The sequence below is a fragment of the Chrysochloris asiatica genome, unplaced genomic scaffold (genome assembly GCF_000296735.1).
Source record: "Chrysochloris asiatica unplaced genomic scaffold, ChrAsi1.0 scaffold00033, whole genome shotgun sequence".
Classification (NCBI taxonomy): domain Eukaryota; kingdom Metazoa; phylum Chordata; class Mammalia; order Afrosoricida; family Chrysochloridae; genus Chrysochloris; species Chrysochloris asiatica.
In genome coordinates, this window is record NW_006408551.1 from 24,078,733 (window position 1) to 24,092,376 (window position 13,644).

Consider the following 13,644-nt stretch of genomic DNA (forward strand, 5'->3'; position numbering starts at 1 on the left):
GAAAGACCTGGATTTCAAATAGAAAAGATCCCATGCTATTTGTGCCCATTCCAAAGAAAGGTGACTGAACAACATGCAAAAATAATTGCACAATACCTTTAATATTGGAGCATTAGTAGTGTAGTGGGTTACACATTGGGTTACTAATTGCAAGTTCAGCAGTTTGAATCTACCAGTATTCCACGAGCAAAAGATATGACTTTCTGCTCCCACAAAGATTTATAACCTAAGAGTCCCTGTCCTATACAGGATAACTATGATGACAGCACACAACCGCCACCACCATCATTAATATTACAAGCAAGTAAATTTTTGCTGAAGACAAGTAAAAAATGGTAACAGCAGCAATCAACAGGGAACTGCCAGAAATTCAAGCCTGATTCAAAAGAGGACATGGAATGAGGGAAATCATTGCTGACATCAGATACATGTTGGCTAAAAGCAAGGAATGCCAGAAAGATGTTTACTTAATTATGCAAAGATATTGGGCTGTTTGGATCATAACAAACTACGGATGGCATTTTGAAGAATTTGCACTTCAGAGCACTTAATTTTGCCTATGGACTCTTGGTGTGGCACTGTAGGATCAGCATTGGGCTGCAGGATTGGTGGTTCAAACCCACCAGCTGGTCCTCAGAAACTCTATACACGGTTGCCATGAGTAAGAATTGATTCAACGGCACTTCACAACAACATCAATTATGCTAATAAGGATCTTGTACATAAACCAAGAGGTAGTGGGGATATTGGATGGTTTAAAATCAGGAAAGATGTGTGTCAGGGTTTTATCCTTTTACCATACTTATTCAATTTGTATGCTGAGCAAATAATATAAAGAGTTGGATTATATGAAGAATGTGGCTTCAGGATTAGAAGAAGACTCATTTATAGCCTGTCATCTCTTTGAAGAAGACTTGAAATAGTTACTGATTAAGCTCAACAATGACAGCCTTCAGTATGGATTGCACCTCATTGTAAAGAAAACTAAAATCCTTACGTCAAGATAAGTGGAGAGAAAGCCCACGGCCGTCTGGGCTCTGGGCGCCGCCATGTTGGAGCCTCGGGACCGGAGCAATGGCTGCGATCACGGCAGCTGGAACGCGAGCCCGAGCTGCTCCGCTCGGCAGATACTGGAAGTGCGGCCCGGGCTTTATCTAGGTGGTTCAGAGGCCTTCGAGGAGCCGGACCAGCTAAGGGAGGCGGGCATTACTGCCGTACTGATGGTGGACTGGAAGGAACCCAGCTTCAAGACAGGCGCTGAGATCGAGGGTCTATAGTGCCTCTTGGTGCCAGCGCTGAACAAACCCGACGTCGACCTGCTCAGTCACTTCGATGGGTGCGCGGCTTTCATTGGCCAGGCCTGTACGGAGGGCCTCGAGGTGTTGGTACAGTGTCATTCAGGAGTTAGTCGAAATGTTGCTGTAGTGACTGCCTCTATGATGAAAACTGACCAACTTACCTTTGAAAAAGCCTATGAAAACCTCCAGACTGTCAAGCCAGAGGCTAAGATGAATGAGGGGTTTGAGTGGCAGCTGAAATTGTACCAAGCAATAGGATGTGACATGGATACCTCTAGTCCAATTTATAAGCAATATCGTTTACAAAAGGTTACAGAAGAGTATCCAGAATTTCAGAATTTACCTCAGGAACTCTTTGCTGTTGACCCAACCACTGTTTCACAAGGGTTGAAAGATGAGTCTCTCTACAAATGTCGAAAGTACAGGCGATCCTTATCTCGAAGTTCTAGCATTTTGAATCATAATGAAGGAAGTGGTCCTATAGCTTTTGCTCACAAGAAAATGACACCATCTTTCATTGTTACAACAGGGAGTCATGCTCAATATACATCTTATTTCATTCAACTTGTATTGTGGATGGAATCCACTCTATTGGGAGTGATATATGGGCAGCTTCTTTGCCCAAAATGCAGTGCCAAATTGGGTTTCTTCAACTGGTATGGTGAACAGTTGTTCTTGTGGGAAATGAATAACACATGCTTTTCAAATTCGTAAGAATAGAGTGGATGAAATGAAAATGTTGCCTGTTTTGGGATCACAAACAAGAAAAGTATAAACTGTGGCATTTGATTCCTTTGAAAAACACTTGCTGATGACATGTGTAACCCTGCTGCACATTGCCATTTTTGACAAATTTTCTATTTTTAGGTTACCAACATTTCATTTGAAATGTGAGAAGATAAAATCACTTGATATGACTTGGATATCTGGTTAGTTTGTTATGTAGGTAGAATATATGGAAATGAAAAAATTAAAATCATATATATTACATTTCATTTGATTTTAAAGTCTTCTGTACAATCTTAGATACATCATTTCCTAAAATTTAAAGAGTTCTAATTTTTGGAATGTTATGTGATTTTAAGGTCAAGATACACTATATTATGTACAAAAATTAGAAATGGTAGTGTTTAAAGAGATATTCTTTTACTTCCAGGTATGTAAAAAGCAAGTTGATTTGACCATATTTAGAAATTTATTTCTTGTTCTCTTTTTTAAATAGTCATTAGAAAATCTAAAGTATGTCTGGATTTTTCTTAAAAATGTCAAAAGGCACCAATAAAAATGTGATTTTTCTGTTTCTGTTTAGATTCCTGATCATCTAAATTGTTTGAAAAGCATGTTTGAGATACCTGTTGAGGTAATGTACTTAATAAAATGTATTAATGTGAGGTGTTTTTTTAATGAAGATTTTTAAAATTCTTAAAATACAAAGGTGGGAGTCATTTTAAGTGTAAAGTAAACAAAATGAAGATCCTCTTTTTAAAAATGCCTGCTTTAGTTTTTGAAATGTATAGAATCATTATGGATGATTCTTGAGAACATCTCAACATAGGACCCAAAGCCTTTGGAAGCTTCCAAAAGAGAATCTTTTCTTGTGAGACTGCAAGTATTGCTGCTAAAGGCTGACAGTTGTTCTTACGGTTTCTCAGCCAAGGTTGCTATGTGCTTCTAGCGTCTCCCACATTAAATGAAATTTAAAAAAAAAAAAAAAAAAAGGATTAGCGCAGAAAAGATTGAAGTTATCAAAGACTTATTTTTGCTTGGATCCACAATTAACACTCCTGGAAGCAGCAGTCAAGAAATGAAGACGTAACAGTAAGTCAAATGACATGCTGCGTTGGAAAAATCTACTACACAAGACCTCTTTAAAGTGTTAAAGAGCAAAGATGTTAATTTGTGGACTAAGGTATACCTGACCCAAGTCATGATATTTTCAATTGCTTCATAAGCATATTAAAGTTAGACAATTGTTGTTGTTGTTAAGTGCCATCGAGTCGGTTCCGACCCATAGCGACCCTGTACAGGGTTTCCGAGGGTGTAAATCTTTACGGGAGTAGAAAGCCTCATCTTTCTCCCACGGAGCGGCTGGTAGTTTTGAACCGCTGACCTTAAGGTTCGCAGCCCGATTCGTAACCACTATGCTACCAGAGCTCCTTAGTTAGACAATGAACAAGGAAAATTATAGAAGAATCAATACATTTGAATTACACTGTTGACAAAAAGTATTGAAAATACCATGGACTGACAAAAGAGTAAACAAATGTATCTCGGAAGAACAGCCAGAAAGTTTCTTAGAAGGGAGGATGGTGAGACTTTGTCTCATGTTCTTTGGACATTTTCTCAGGAGGGGCCGGTCCCAGAAGTAGTACATCATGCTTTGTAAAGTGGAGAGTCGGTTAAAAAGAGGAAGACTCCCAACAAGGAAGACCTCCAACACTGTGGCAGCAATAATGGGCTCAAATGTAACACCTGTGAGGATGGCATATGTTCCGGCAGTGTTGTGTTTTGTTCTGTTATGCACAGGGTTACTATGAGTCAAAACAGACTTGATGGAACCTAACAACAACAACAAGAAGTCAATATTGTCATCCTTTTTATTACATTTAGTATTATTATCCCAGATGTTTTTATGAAATTGTTGAAAGCATACAGAAAAGGTGAAAGATAAAATTAACATACTTATGTCCCACCTAGGTGAAATAACAATCATTCTAAAATAACACTAATATTAGATATATATAATTAATAATACATCTAGTATTCAAATTTCCCAAATCATCCCAAAAGGTTTTTTATAGTTATTTTATTTGAACAAGGATTCAATCATAGTTCATGAATTGCATTAGATAATTCCTTTTTTTTTTTTTTTTTTTTTTAAGTCTTTGTAAATGTTAAACAGCCTTCTCCAGTATTTTTCTCTTCATGACCTCTGAAGAGTTTAGGCCAGTTGTGCCACTGTACCGGAAGGTTCAGCAGCTGATACTATGCCCTTTCTTTAGCCTCTAAGTATTTGACTTTAGGTGGAATCTCCCTTTCCTATATACTCAAGGAATTGTCAGGAGTTTTTTTTTATATCAGATCCAAATAAATGAGACTACATGAGAGAACAGGGCCAGGCACCTATCTATACCTCATTTTCTAAGTTGGTTATCTAGTATTGGGAAATGAGTACTGATGAGGTGCAGCTACACTGGCGAGTGTAAGCTAATCACATACTCCTAAGGGAGCACCAAAAGTTACTTATGAAACAATATCTGATAACTTCCTGGAGCCAAAGCAGCTCTGCACAAGTTCAACTTCATGACTGCTGACTACCCATGCTCCAAACATGAGCTGGGTCCTGGGAGTAACAAGAATTTCACATGTTGTTGATGTGCACGTAGTGTACTTATCTGTTCGGAGTCTTTTTTTAAAAAATGAGTGAATCTGGTGCTAGGTGAAGCCCATTGAATGTCATGAATTTATCAATCTAAATGCAAGACTACTTTGCCAGTAGAATAGAATGGTAATTGTAGTATCATTCTGTTCTTGTCTGACTCCTTTCCTACCATGGTGCCATTTAATTTGTACCTGCATCCCTTGGATATATTGTAAGTTGGAAGTTACAGTCTAGAGTCATGATGACATGCAAGTTAAAGATGTTTGGCAAACACATTATCTACTTCATTTTGCATCACTTTGTGGTTAGGGAGCATGATGTCAATGTGTCACACTTAATAATGATGATTTTTTTATTATCTGGCTATGGTATGGGTAGTTAAAAACAAAGATCTGGAAGCTAGGTATTTCTTTATTATTGGAATTTCATTGCTGCTATTATTCCTAGTACCATGACTGCCAAAAACTAGGTGTGTTTTTTATTACTGGAATTTCATTGTTGATATTATTCCTAGTACCATGAGCTGGAATTGCACTGCTGCTATTATTGAAAGTACCATGGGCTGCCAAAAGAACAAACAGATCTGTGTTGGAAGAAGTACAATCAGTGTGCTCCTTGGAGGCCAGGATGGCCAAACTTCAACTCTCATACTTCGGACACATTGTCAGGAGGGACCAGTCACTGGAGATGGATATCATGTTTGGTAAGGTGGAGGGTCAGAGAAAAAGAGGAAGACCCACCAGTGAGATGGAGTGGCAAAGTGGCAGCATCAATGGGCTCAAGCATGGCAACAATTGTGAGGTTAGCCCAGGACCAGACACTGTTTCGTTCTGTAGTGCATAGAGTCGCTGTGAGTCAGTACCAACTCTATGGCACCTAACAACAACAATTATTCAGTACCAACTCTATGGCACCTAACAACAACAATTATTCCTAGATTCTTGCAATAAAGAGATCTATGAAATACATGTTTTCTAACAGTATAATTTCAGGAGGTCTGGTGGCACAATGTTTAAGAGCTCAAGTTACCTACTGAAAGGTTGACAGTTTGAACCAATTAGCCACTCAGTAATTAGCCACTCAGTAAAAGAAAAGACCTAACAATTTGCTTCGGTAAAGAGTTCAGTCTAGGAAGCCCTCTGGGGACAGTTCTACTCTGTCTTACAAGACCACTATATGTCAGAATTTACCTGAAAGCATGCTACAGTGCTATAATTTCATATTGATACAGCAGACTTGAATTTACCATTATAGATTTCTAATTTCTGTTGTTTTGTCTTTTATACTAAAATCTTTATTCCCATAAACACTAGTACAAATATATTTGCTTTATCTTACAGTACACATAAAATAGTATTGGTAAACTAATTAGTGAGCTATTCTTTGGAGAGTTTTGTTGTTGTTGATTGTCCTTAGAATACATTATCTTATTCACAGAGTACTATGCCAAAAGTTATTTGAAATAAATCTTTGATTATGTTATCGATGTTATAAACATTTAGGTTCTTCATTTCTATTTGTGTTAAATTTTTGTTTTCATTTCAGATTTAATTTTGTTCTATGAATATGTAAAGCACTTAGGTCAAAATAATATGAAAAATAAAATGTATATAAAAACATATTCTTGAAACTCTTACTCTTATTCATTTTCATCATTCCTATTCCTCATTTCCAGACTCTTTCTATAAGCAACAATTTTCATTAGTTTCTGGTTTGCCTATTTTTCAAAATTAAGCAAACACATACATGTATTCTTATTTCTTATCTTTACTTACACACAAAAATGTTGTTGTTAGGTTCCATAGACTCAGTACTGACTCATAGCGACCCTATGCACAACAGAACAAAATACTGCCCAGTCTTGGGCCAACCTCACAATTGTTGCCACGGTTGAGCCCTTTGAAGGGGCCACTTAGCCAGTCCATCTCACTGGGGGGTCTTCCTTTTTTTTCTCTGACCCTCCACCTTACCAAACATGATATCCCTCTCCAGTGACTGATAATATGTCTGAAGTATGAGAGACAAAGTCTGGCCTCCAAGGAACACTCTGGCTGTAGTTCTTCCAACACATACCTGTTTGTTCTTTTGACAGTCCATGGTACATTCAATATTCTCCTCCAACACCATAACTCAAATGCATCAATTCTTCTATGGTCTTTTTTATTCACTGTCTAGCTTTTGCATGCATCTGAGGTTATTGAAAACACTGTGGCTTGGTCAGGCTCACCTTAGTCTTCAAGCTGCCATCTTTGCTCTTCAACACTTTAAAAATGTGTTGTGCAGCAGATTTGCCAAGTGCAATATGTTGTTTAATTTCTTGGCTGCTGCTTCCATGAGTGTTGATGGTTGATCCAAGAAGAACGAAGTCTTTGACAATGTCAATAATTTCTCCATTGATAACAATGTTGTTTATTGGTCCAGTGGTGAGGATTTTTGTTTTCTTTACATTGAGATGTAAACCATACTGAAGTCTATGGTCTTCGATTTTCATCAGTAAATATTTTAAGTCCTCTTCACTTTCAGGAAGCAAGGTTGTATCAGCTGCATATTGCAGGTTGTTAATGAATCTTTCTCCAATCCTGATGCCATGTTTTTCTTCATATAACCCACTTTCTCAGATTATTTGCTCTGCATACAGTTTGAATAAGTATGGTGAAAGAATACAATCCTGTCATACAACTCTCCTAATTTAAAATCATTCAGTGTTCCCATGTTCTGTTTGAAAAACTGCCTCTTGGTCCATGTACAGGATCCTCATGAATGCAATTAAGTGTTGCAAATACTTATACTTCACAATGTTATCCATAGCTTGTCATGATCCACACAATTAAAGGCCTTTGTGTAGTCAATAAAGTACAGGTTAACATCTTTCTGATAGTATCTGCTTTCAACCAAGATCTATCTGATGTCAGCAATGATATCCCTCGTTCCATGTCCTCTTCTGAGTCTGGTTGTGCTTCTGGAAGGTCTCTGTCAATGTATGGTTGCAGCCACTTTTGTATTACCTTTAGTAAAACTGTACTCTTTTGGGATATCAAAGATATTTTCCGATGATTTCCACATTCCATTAGGTCACCTCTCTTTGTAATGGGCAGAAATACAGATCTCTTCCAATCAGTTAGTTGACCAGATAGTTGTCTTCCAAATTTCTTGGCATAGATGAGTGAGTGCTTCCAGTGCCTCCTCATTTTGTTGACAGATTTCAATTTGTATTTCATCACTTCCCTTTGCCTTGTTCTTTACCAATTCTTTCAATGCACCTTGGACTTCTTCCTTCAGTATCATTGGCCCTCGATCGTATGCTACCTCTTGAAACAATTAAACATCAACCATATCCTTTTGATGCAGTGACTTTGTGTACACAAAAGTAGTATACTAAAATATCCACTGCGTTTTCCCTTAACAATCTGTCCATACCAATTATTATCTGAAAACGTATCCATACCAGTTCATTAAGATCTTCTCCATTCTTTTGACACTTGTTCCTGGGTGATGAAAATGGTTAATGCACCTGGAGTGCTGTTGTACTCTGACACATTTAATCCATCCATCCACAAGTCAAAATCTACTCTTCAACAACTAGCATTTAGGATCACAGTGAGTTGACTATAGTTTATTTAACTAGTCCCTTGTTTGTAGACACTTAAAACATTGTAAAACACTGAGTATGTTGTTGCATATTGGTGGGGGAGTAACTACAAAGAAGAGTCCTTGATGAAAAGTGGCAGATTAAAAGGCAATTGGATATGTAGTTTTGTGAAATGTTTCAAAAATTCCCTTTGATAAAGGTTGGACCATTCTGTGATCCCACTAGCATTTCTTGAGAGAACTGTTTTTTTGTGTGTTTTTTTTTTTCTTTTCAGCCTTGCCAACAATTCACGCTGTCATGCTTTTAGAGTTTTGTCAATCTGAGAAGTGAAGATTGATATCACAGTGCAGTTTATAGCTCTCTCATGAATGAGATCAAGCATTTTGAAAATCATTTGTGTTTCTGTCTTTATAATGCCCGCTTTTTTGTTGAATGTTTAGTCTTTTTCCTCTTGATTGTAAACAACATGTTTATCATTCATCTTTGGACTTTGCTTACAGTAGTTTGATATTTTACACAACTTTTTATATACACAATACGGATATATCTTGTGTAACATTTCTTCATTTTTATTAAATTAACTTTATTATTTTATGAGATAGTTTAAAAGTTTCTTCACTTCCAGATTATACTAGTATTCATCAGTGTTTCTGTTGCCTTTTGAATTATTTTGTTTTCTTAAATACATCAGGGGTTTATTATGATATAAAGTGTGAATTGTAAATATAACACTTATCTGTTTTTTAAATGTTGTCCAGAGTCCTGGTATGGCACTATAGGACAAGCACTGGTCTACTAATCACAAGGTTAGTGGTTCCAACCCACTAGTCAATCCTCAGAAACCTTATACAAGGTCACTATGAGGACTCAGCCACACTTAACTACAATAGTTTGTCCCAATATTATTCTTTAAAATGAATGTTCCCCACAGTGATTTGAGATTCCCTGTTTACCATAAACTAAATTGCTAGGTGGTTTGGGGTCTGTTTATAGAATTTCTTTTTGTCTACTTATGCCTCAATACTGCATTGTTTGAATTAAAGAGCTTTTACATATGTTTTGATATCTGATAATGGCATTGCTTTTCATTTTTCTAGCTCTTCTTTTTGCACAAGAACTCTGGAATCAATTTGTGTAGCTCCAGAAAAAAAATTTTTTTTGGTATTTTTATTCAAGTCATATTAAACGTATTAACTGGAGATAAATGACACATTTCTGATATTGAGTCTTTCTATCGAAGAACAAAAGTTATCTTTTATTTGTTCAAGCCTCATTTTGTGTCTTTCAAGAGTTTTCAAAGTTTTCTCATCTAAATTTGAATATTTCATGTTATTTTAAAAAGATACAACACTTACTTAGCTGTTGTATCTTTTTAAAATTCCTATTGTAAAGTGTGGCACTGTGGGCTAATGCATCAGACTGCTAAGTCATTTGAACTGCAAGGTCAGTGGTTCAAACTCACCAGCTGCTCCTTGGAAACCCTGTACAAGGTCACTATGGGTCAGAATAGACTTGATGGCACTCAACAACAACAACATTGTAAAAGCAGTCCGCTTTTTCCTTGGATCTCTTAACTATTATAGTTGTTAAATGCTGTTGACTTGGTTCTGACTCATAGCTAACCTGTGTAGGCCTTCTGAGGAGCAGCTGGTGAGTCTGAACTGCCGATCTTTCTGTTAAAACTGACCTTTTGGTCCAGTGCTTATTATCCTACAGTACCACACCAGGACTCCTATCTTTTAATTATCAAAAAATGTATCGCTTTGTGTTTCAGTTCATACATACTTGTGTTTATTCAAAATAAAATGTCTTTAAACACGTCTCTGCAATAAGTACACAGTTGCAGACAAATTCTATCAGTAATACACTTGTTTCCTTAGGGTGCCGTCAAAACAAAAATGTCCAGTCAAAACATTTGTTTCCAAGAGGATCTGCTGAGTCAGTTAAATTCGAAGCAGAGAGGTCACTTCAGAAGGTTATGGCAACTGTATTTTGAGATTTCCAAGGGGTAATATTGATGTGTTTCCTCAAAGGACACAAGACAATCATCTGGGTTTGTTAGGAAGGAGTTTTAAGAAAACTGAAAACTGTATAGGTGAGAAAAAGGCCAAGAAAATTGCACTGAAGGTACATTTTTTTTTTTTTTTCTATCATGACAATGCAACTGCTCATTCTTCTAGGGTAGCAAGGCCTGTCCTATGTGGATTTAATTTGGAAACGTATCCATCCACTCTACAACCTTGATCTCTTCCCTTCAGATTTTGTTTTTGTCCTAAAACTCAAAGAAAACTGAAATGGAATAAAATTTGATTCCCTCTAGGATACCCAAACTGCCATTTTGACGTGTAGTAATTGAAGAATGTAGGCTTTTCAGGAAAGGGTTAGAAATGAAGTGTATAGACCTAGATGGAGAATATGTTGAGAAACAATATCTTCACATTTTGAAATTTTAATAAAAATTTCTGATTTTGTAGCAATACTTTTTGACTTACTCCTATAGATTGTTTGTTAAAATAAAGACAAGCGTTCCTCTATGTTATTATTTTATATCCTGCTGCTTTATAAATTAGTGATTGTATTATATTTAGCATTGGTTTCCCTTGTTTTCCCCATTAAATAAACTATCTTATTATTTATGAACATTATGAAATATATTCTAAAGAAGTCTCCATACAATTTTATTTTATTATTTTCTTTTTGTCAGAAATGTGAATTTAATTTTATTCAAGCATCTTCAGTGTCTATGGAGATAGTTATACAGTTTTTTTCTTATTATGTCCTTTATGGAAGATATGAGGGGGCTTCTAAAGTTCATAGAAAATTCCATTATCCATTACTTCTTTTTTTTTCCAGATTAAATTAGTTCTTTATGTTTATAACCCAAAGCCTAGAAAGCCATGTGAATTAAATTTCATGAAGCCATCAATGCTACAAAGAGCTTCTTTAAATAATTCTCTTTCTCATCATGTTTTTACTCAACTAGATAGACTAGATGATACATTCTCAATTAAAAAAAAAAACTAAGCAAAATAATAATGCCTAATGCTGAGTTCTGTAAAGAATTCCTAATAATTTGAGTGTTCCAACTTCAGTTATTAGTTTGGGTCATTTTACACGAGGAAACACATCAAGGAAACGATTTAGCGCAGAGTCAGTTTTCAGACCAGTGAACTGCTTCGCATCCGCTTCCGGGAGTACCGATGCCTCCACCGAGCTTGAAATCCTGGCCATACCACATGACTTTGGTTCCAAATGTCCTCAGGGTTTGGGTGATGGTGCCAGGCTCTGTCACACAGAATAGCAGCCTGCTGGGTAGGGTGGGAGACGCAGCTCTATAGCGTCAGCTCTCGGTCTGGTTTCATGCTGAAGGGCTCCAGCCTCTTGCTTTCCGGCAGCATGCTGTTGAGCCTTTCCATCAGGGGTACAGTCTGGTCAATGCCCAACTGTATGCGGCGGAGGATGGCAGACATCTCATTGACTTTCTGGATCTGCTCTGCATATTTGGCATATCTTCTCTGGCGCTCCTGTGTGAAGCTAAAGAGGGTTTTTACTAACAGATCCATCTCTTTTATTAGTTTAACCAAAGCATTCTGATCAGAAGTAACGGCCTCTGCACACTGATGCAGGTGATCCTGATAGTGGAGGCAGAGCTGCAACACCTGCTGAGAATCCAATTTCTCCAATTTGGTATTTGTTGGGGAGGTCTGGCCACTCAACAAGCCCCTCGCCTGACGGCGGTCCAGCTCAAGCAGGGCTGTCGGTTTTGAAGAAGGTTCTCACACTCTGCACACTCTGCAGTGGAGAGAAAACGGCACCATAGCTGGTATATGTGGGGCCCTTTTCATCAGATATTGCATCATGCCCTCAATTTCAAGAACAGGCTTTCAAAAGCGGCTGGGAGTTTGGATTCTCTTGCAACTTGATGGCATCAGGATGGTTGCTGACATCCCGTGAGGCTTAGGAGCCCTGAGCTACAACCATAATATCATCCATCTTGGCTCTGTGCTTAGCTGGAGAAGGGATCATCGCTCTGTTTAGTAGATTCTCTCCTTCCGGGACGCAGATTGGCTGCACCAGTTCCATTACTTTTTATGTTGTTGTTATTAAGTGCTGTCAAGTCAGTTTTCACTCACAGAGACCCTGTGTAGGGTTTCTAAGAAGCAGCTGGTGGCTTTGAACCACCATATCTTGTGGCTCAAACTGACCTTGAGGTCCTGTACTTATCCTAGAGCACCACCCTAAGATATATATGTATATAGCATAAGTACTGGTCTGCAAGGTCAGTTTGAACTGCAAGGTCAGCCGTTCAAACTCATTAAGTAACTCCTAGGAAACCCTATAAAGTGAGAACCAACCCGACGGGCACTTAAAAACAGTATGCATGCATATAGGTGAATGAGTCAAAAATTATCCACACACTGGCTGTAGAATTTATTTTAATCAACTTTTAGAAAAGACTAATACATCATTTTTCAACATAATCTTGCTTTTTGTACAATTTGTCCATCTGTCAGCAAACTTTCATGTTCCCTTATTTAAAAATGTTTTAGGCCGAACTACAAGCCATAAATACACCACTGTCTTCACTTCTTCATATGAGGTGATACTTCATCCTTGAAGAGCTGCTGTCAGGAAACCAAACAATTGAAAGTCTGAAAGAGCAAGATCAAGACTGTATGGAGGATGCTTTAATACCTCAAAACAAAGTTTTTGTAGAGTGTCAACAGTATGTGCAGAGGTGTGCAGACATGCATTCTCGTGTAATATCACAATGCCCTTGGATAGCAGCCCTCTGAATTTAATCTGAAGTTTAGGCTTCAGATCTTCAGTGAGCATCTCACTGTAATGATCACTGTTGATTGTTGAAACTTTTTCCTGATAGTGTTCCAATACTGGCCGTTGAGAATACCAGAAAACTGTAAGCATCAATTTTCCAACTGATACTGACTTTTGAACTTTTCTTGTTCGGTGATTTGAATATGTTTCCATTCCATACCCTCCCATTTACTCTCAGGCTCGTAGTGATGAATTCATGTTTTGTCACCAGTAGGCTTTTTTTTTTTTAAGAAACTGTTAACTTCCTTCGAGTATTAGTCCAAATTGTGTTTGCAGATGGCCAAACCCATCTGTTTATGTTTTTCCATGAGTTGTTCAGGCATCTATCTTACACAAACTTTTTGAAACCCAAGTCTGATGTGGATTATTTCATTGGTAGAGCCATAGCTGATTTGCAAATTATTTGGCACATAATCCCTTGTCACTTATCTATTGGACAGAATCATTTCATGTGCACGCTCAATGTTGTCATCAGAAGTGGACATGGATGGGTGTTTTAATGTAACCACTGGAGTTTCGATAACTTTTCACTCACCCTC

The 13,644-nt window shown here is 37.5% G+C and overlaps 2 pseudogenes; one reads left to right on the plus strand and one right to left on the minus strand.

Moving 5' to 3' along the window:
* The first annotated feature begins 1,049 nt into the window (after positions 1-1,049).
* LOC102840043 lies at positions 1,050-2,073 on the plus strand (annotated as a pseudogene).
* A 9,528-nt stretch (positions 2,074-11,601) lies between these two features.
* Positions 11,602-12,352, minus strand: LOC102823544 (annotated as a pseudogene).
* Between the last annotated feature and the right edge of the window lie 1,292 nt (positions 12,353-13,644).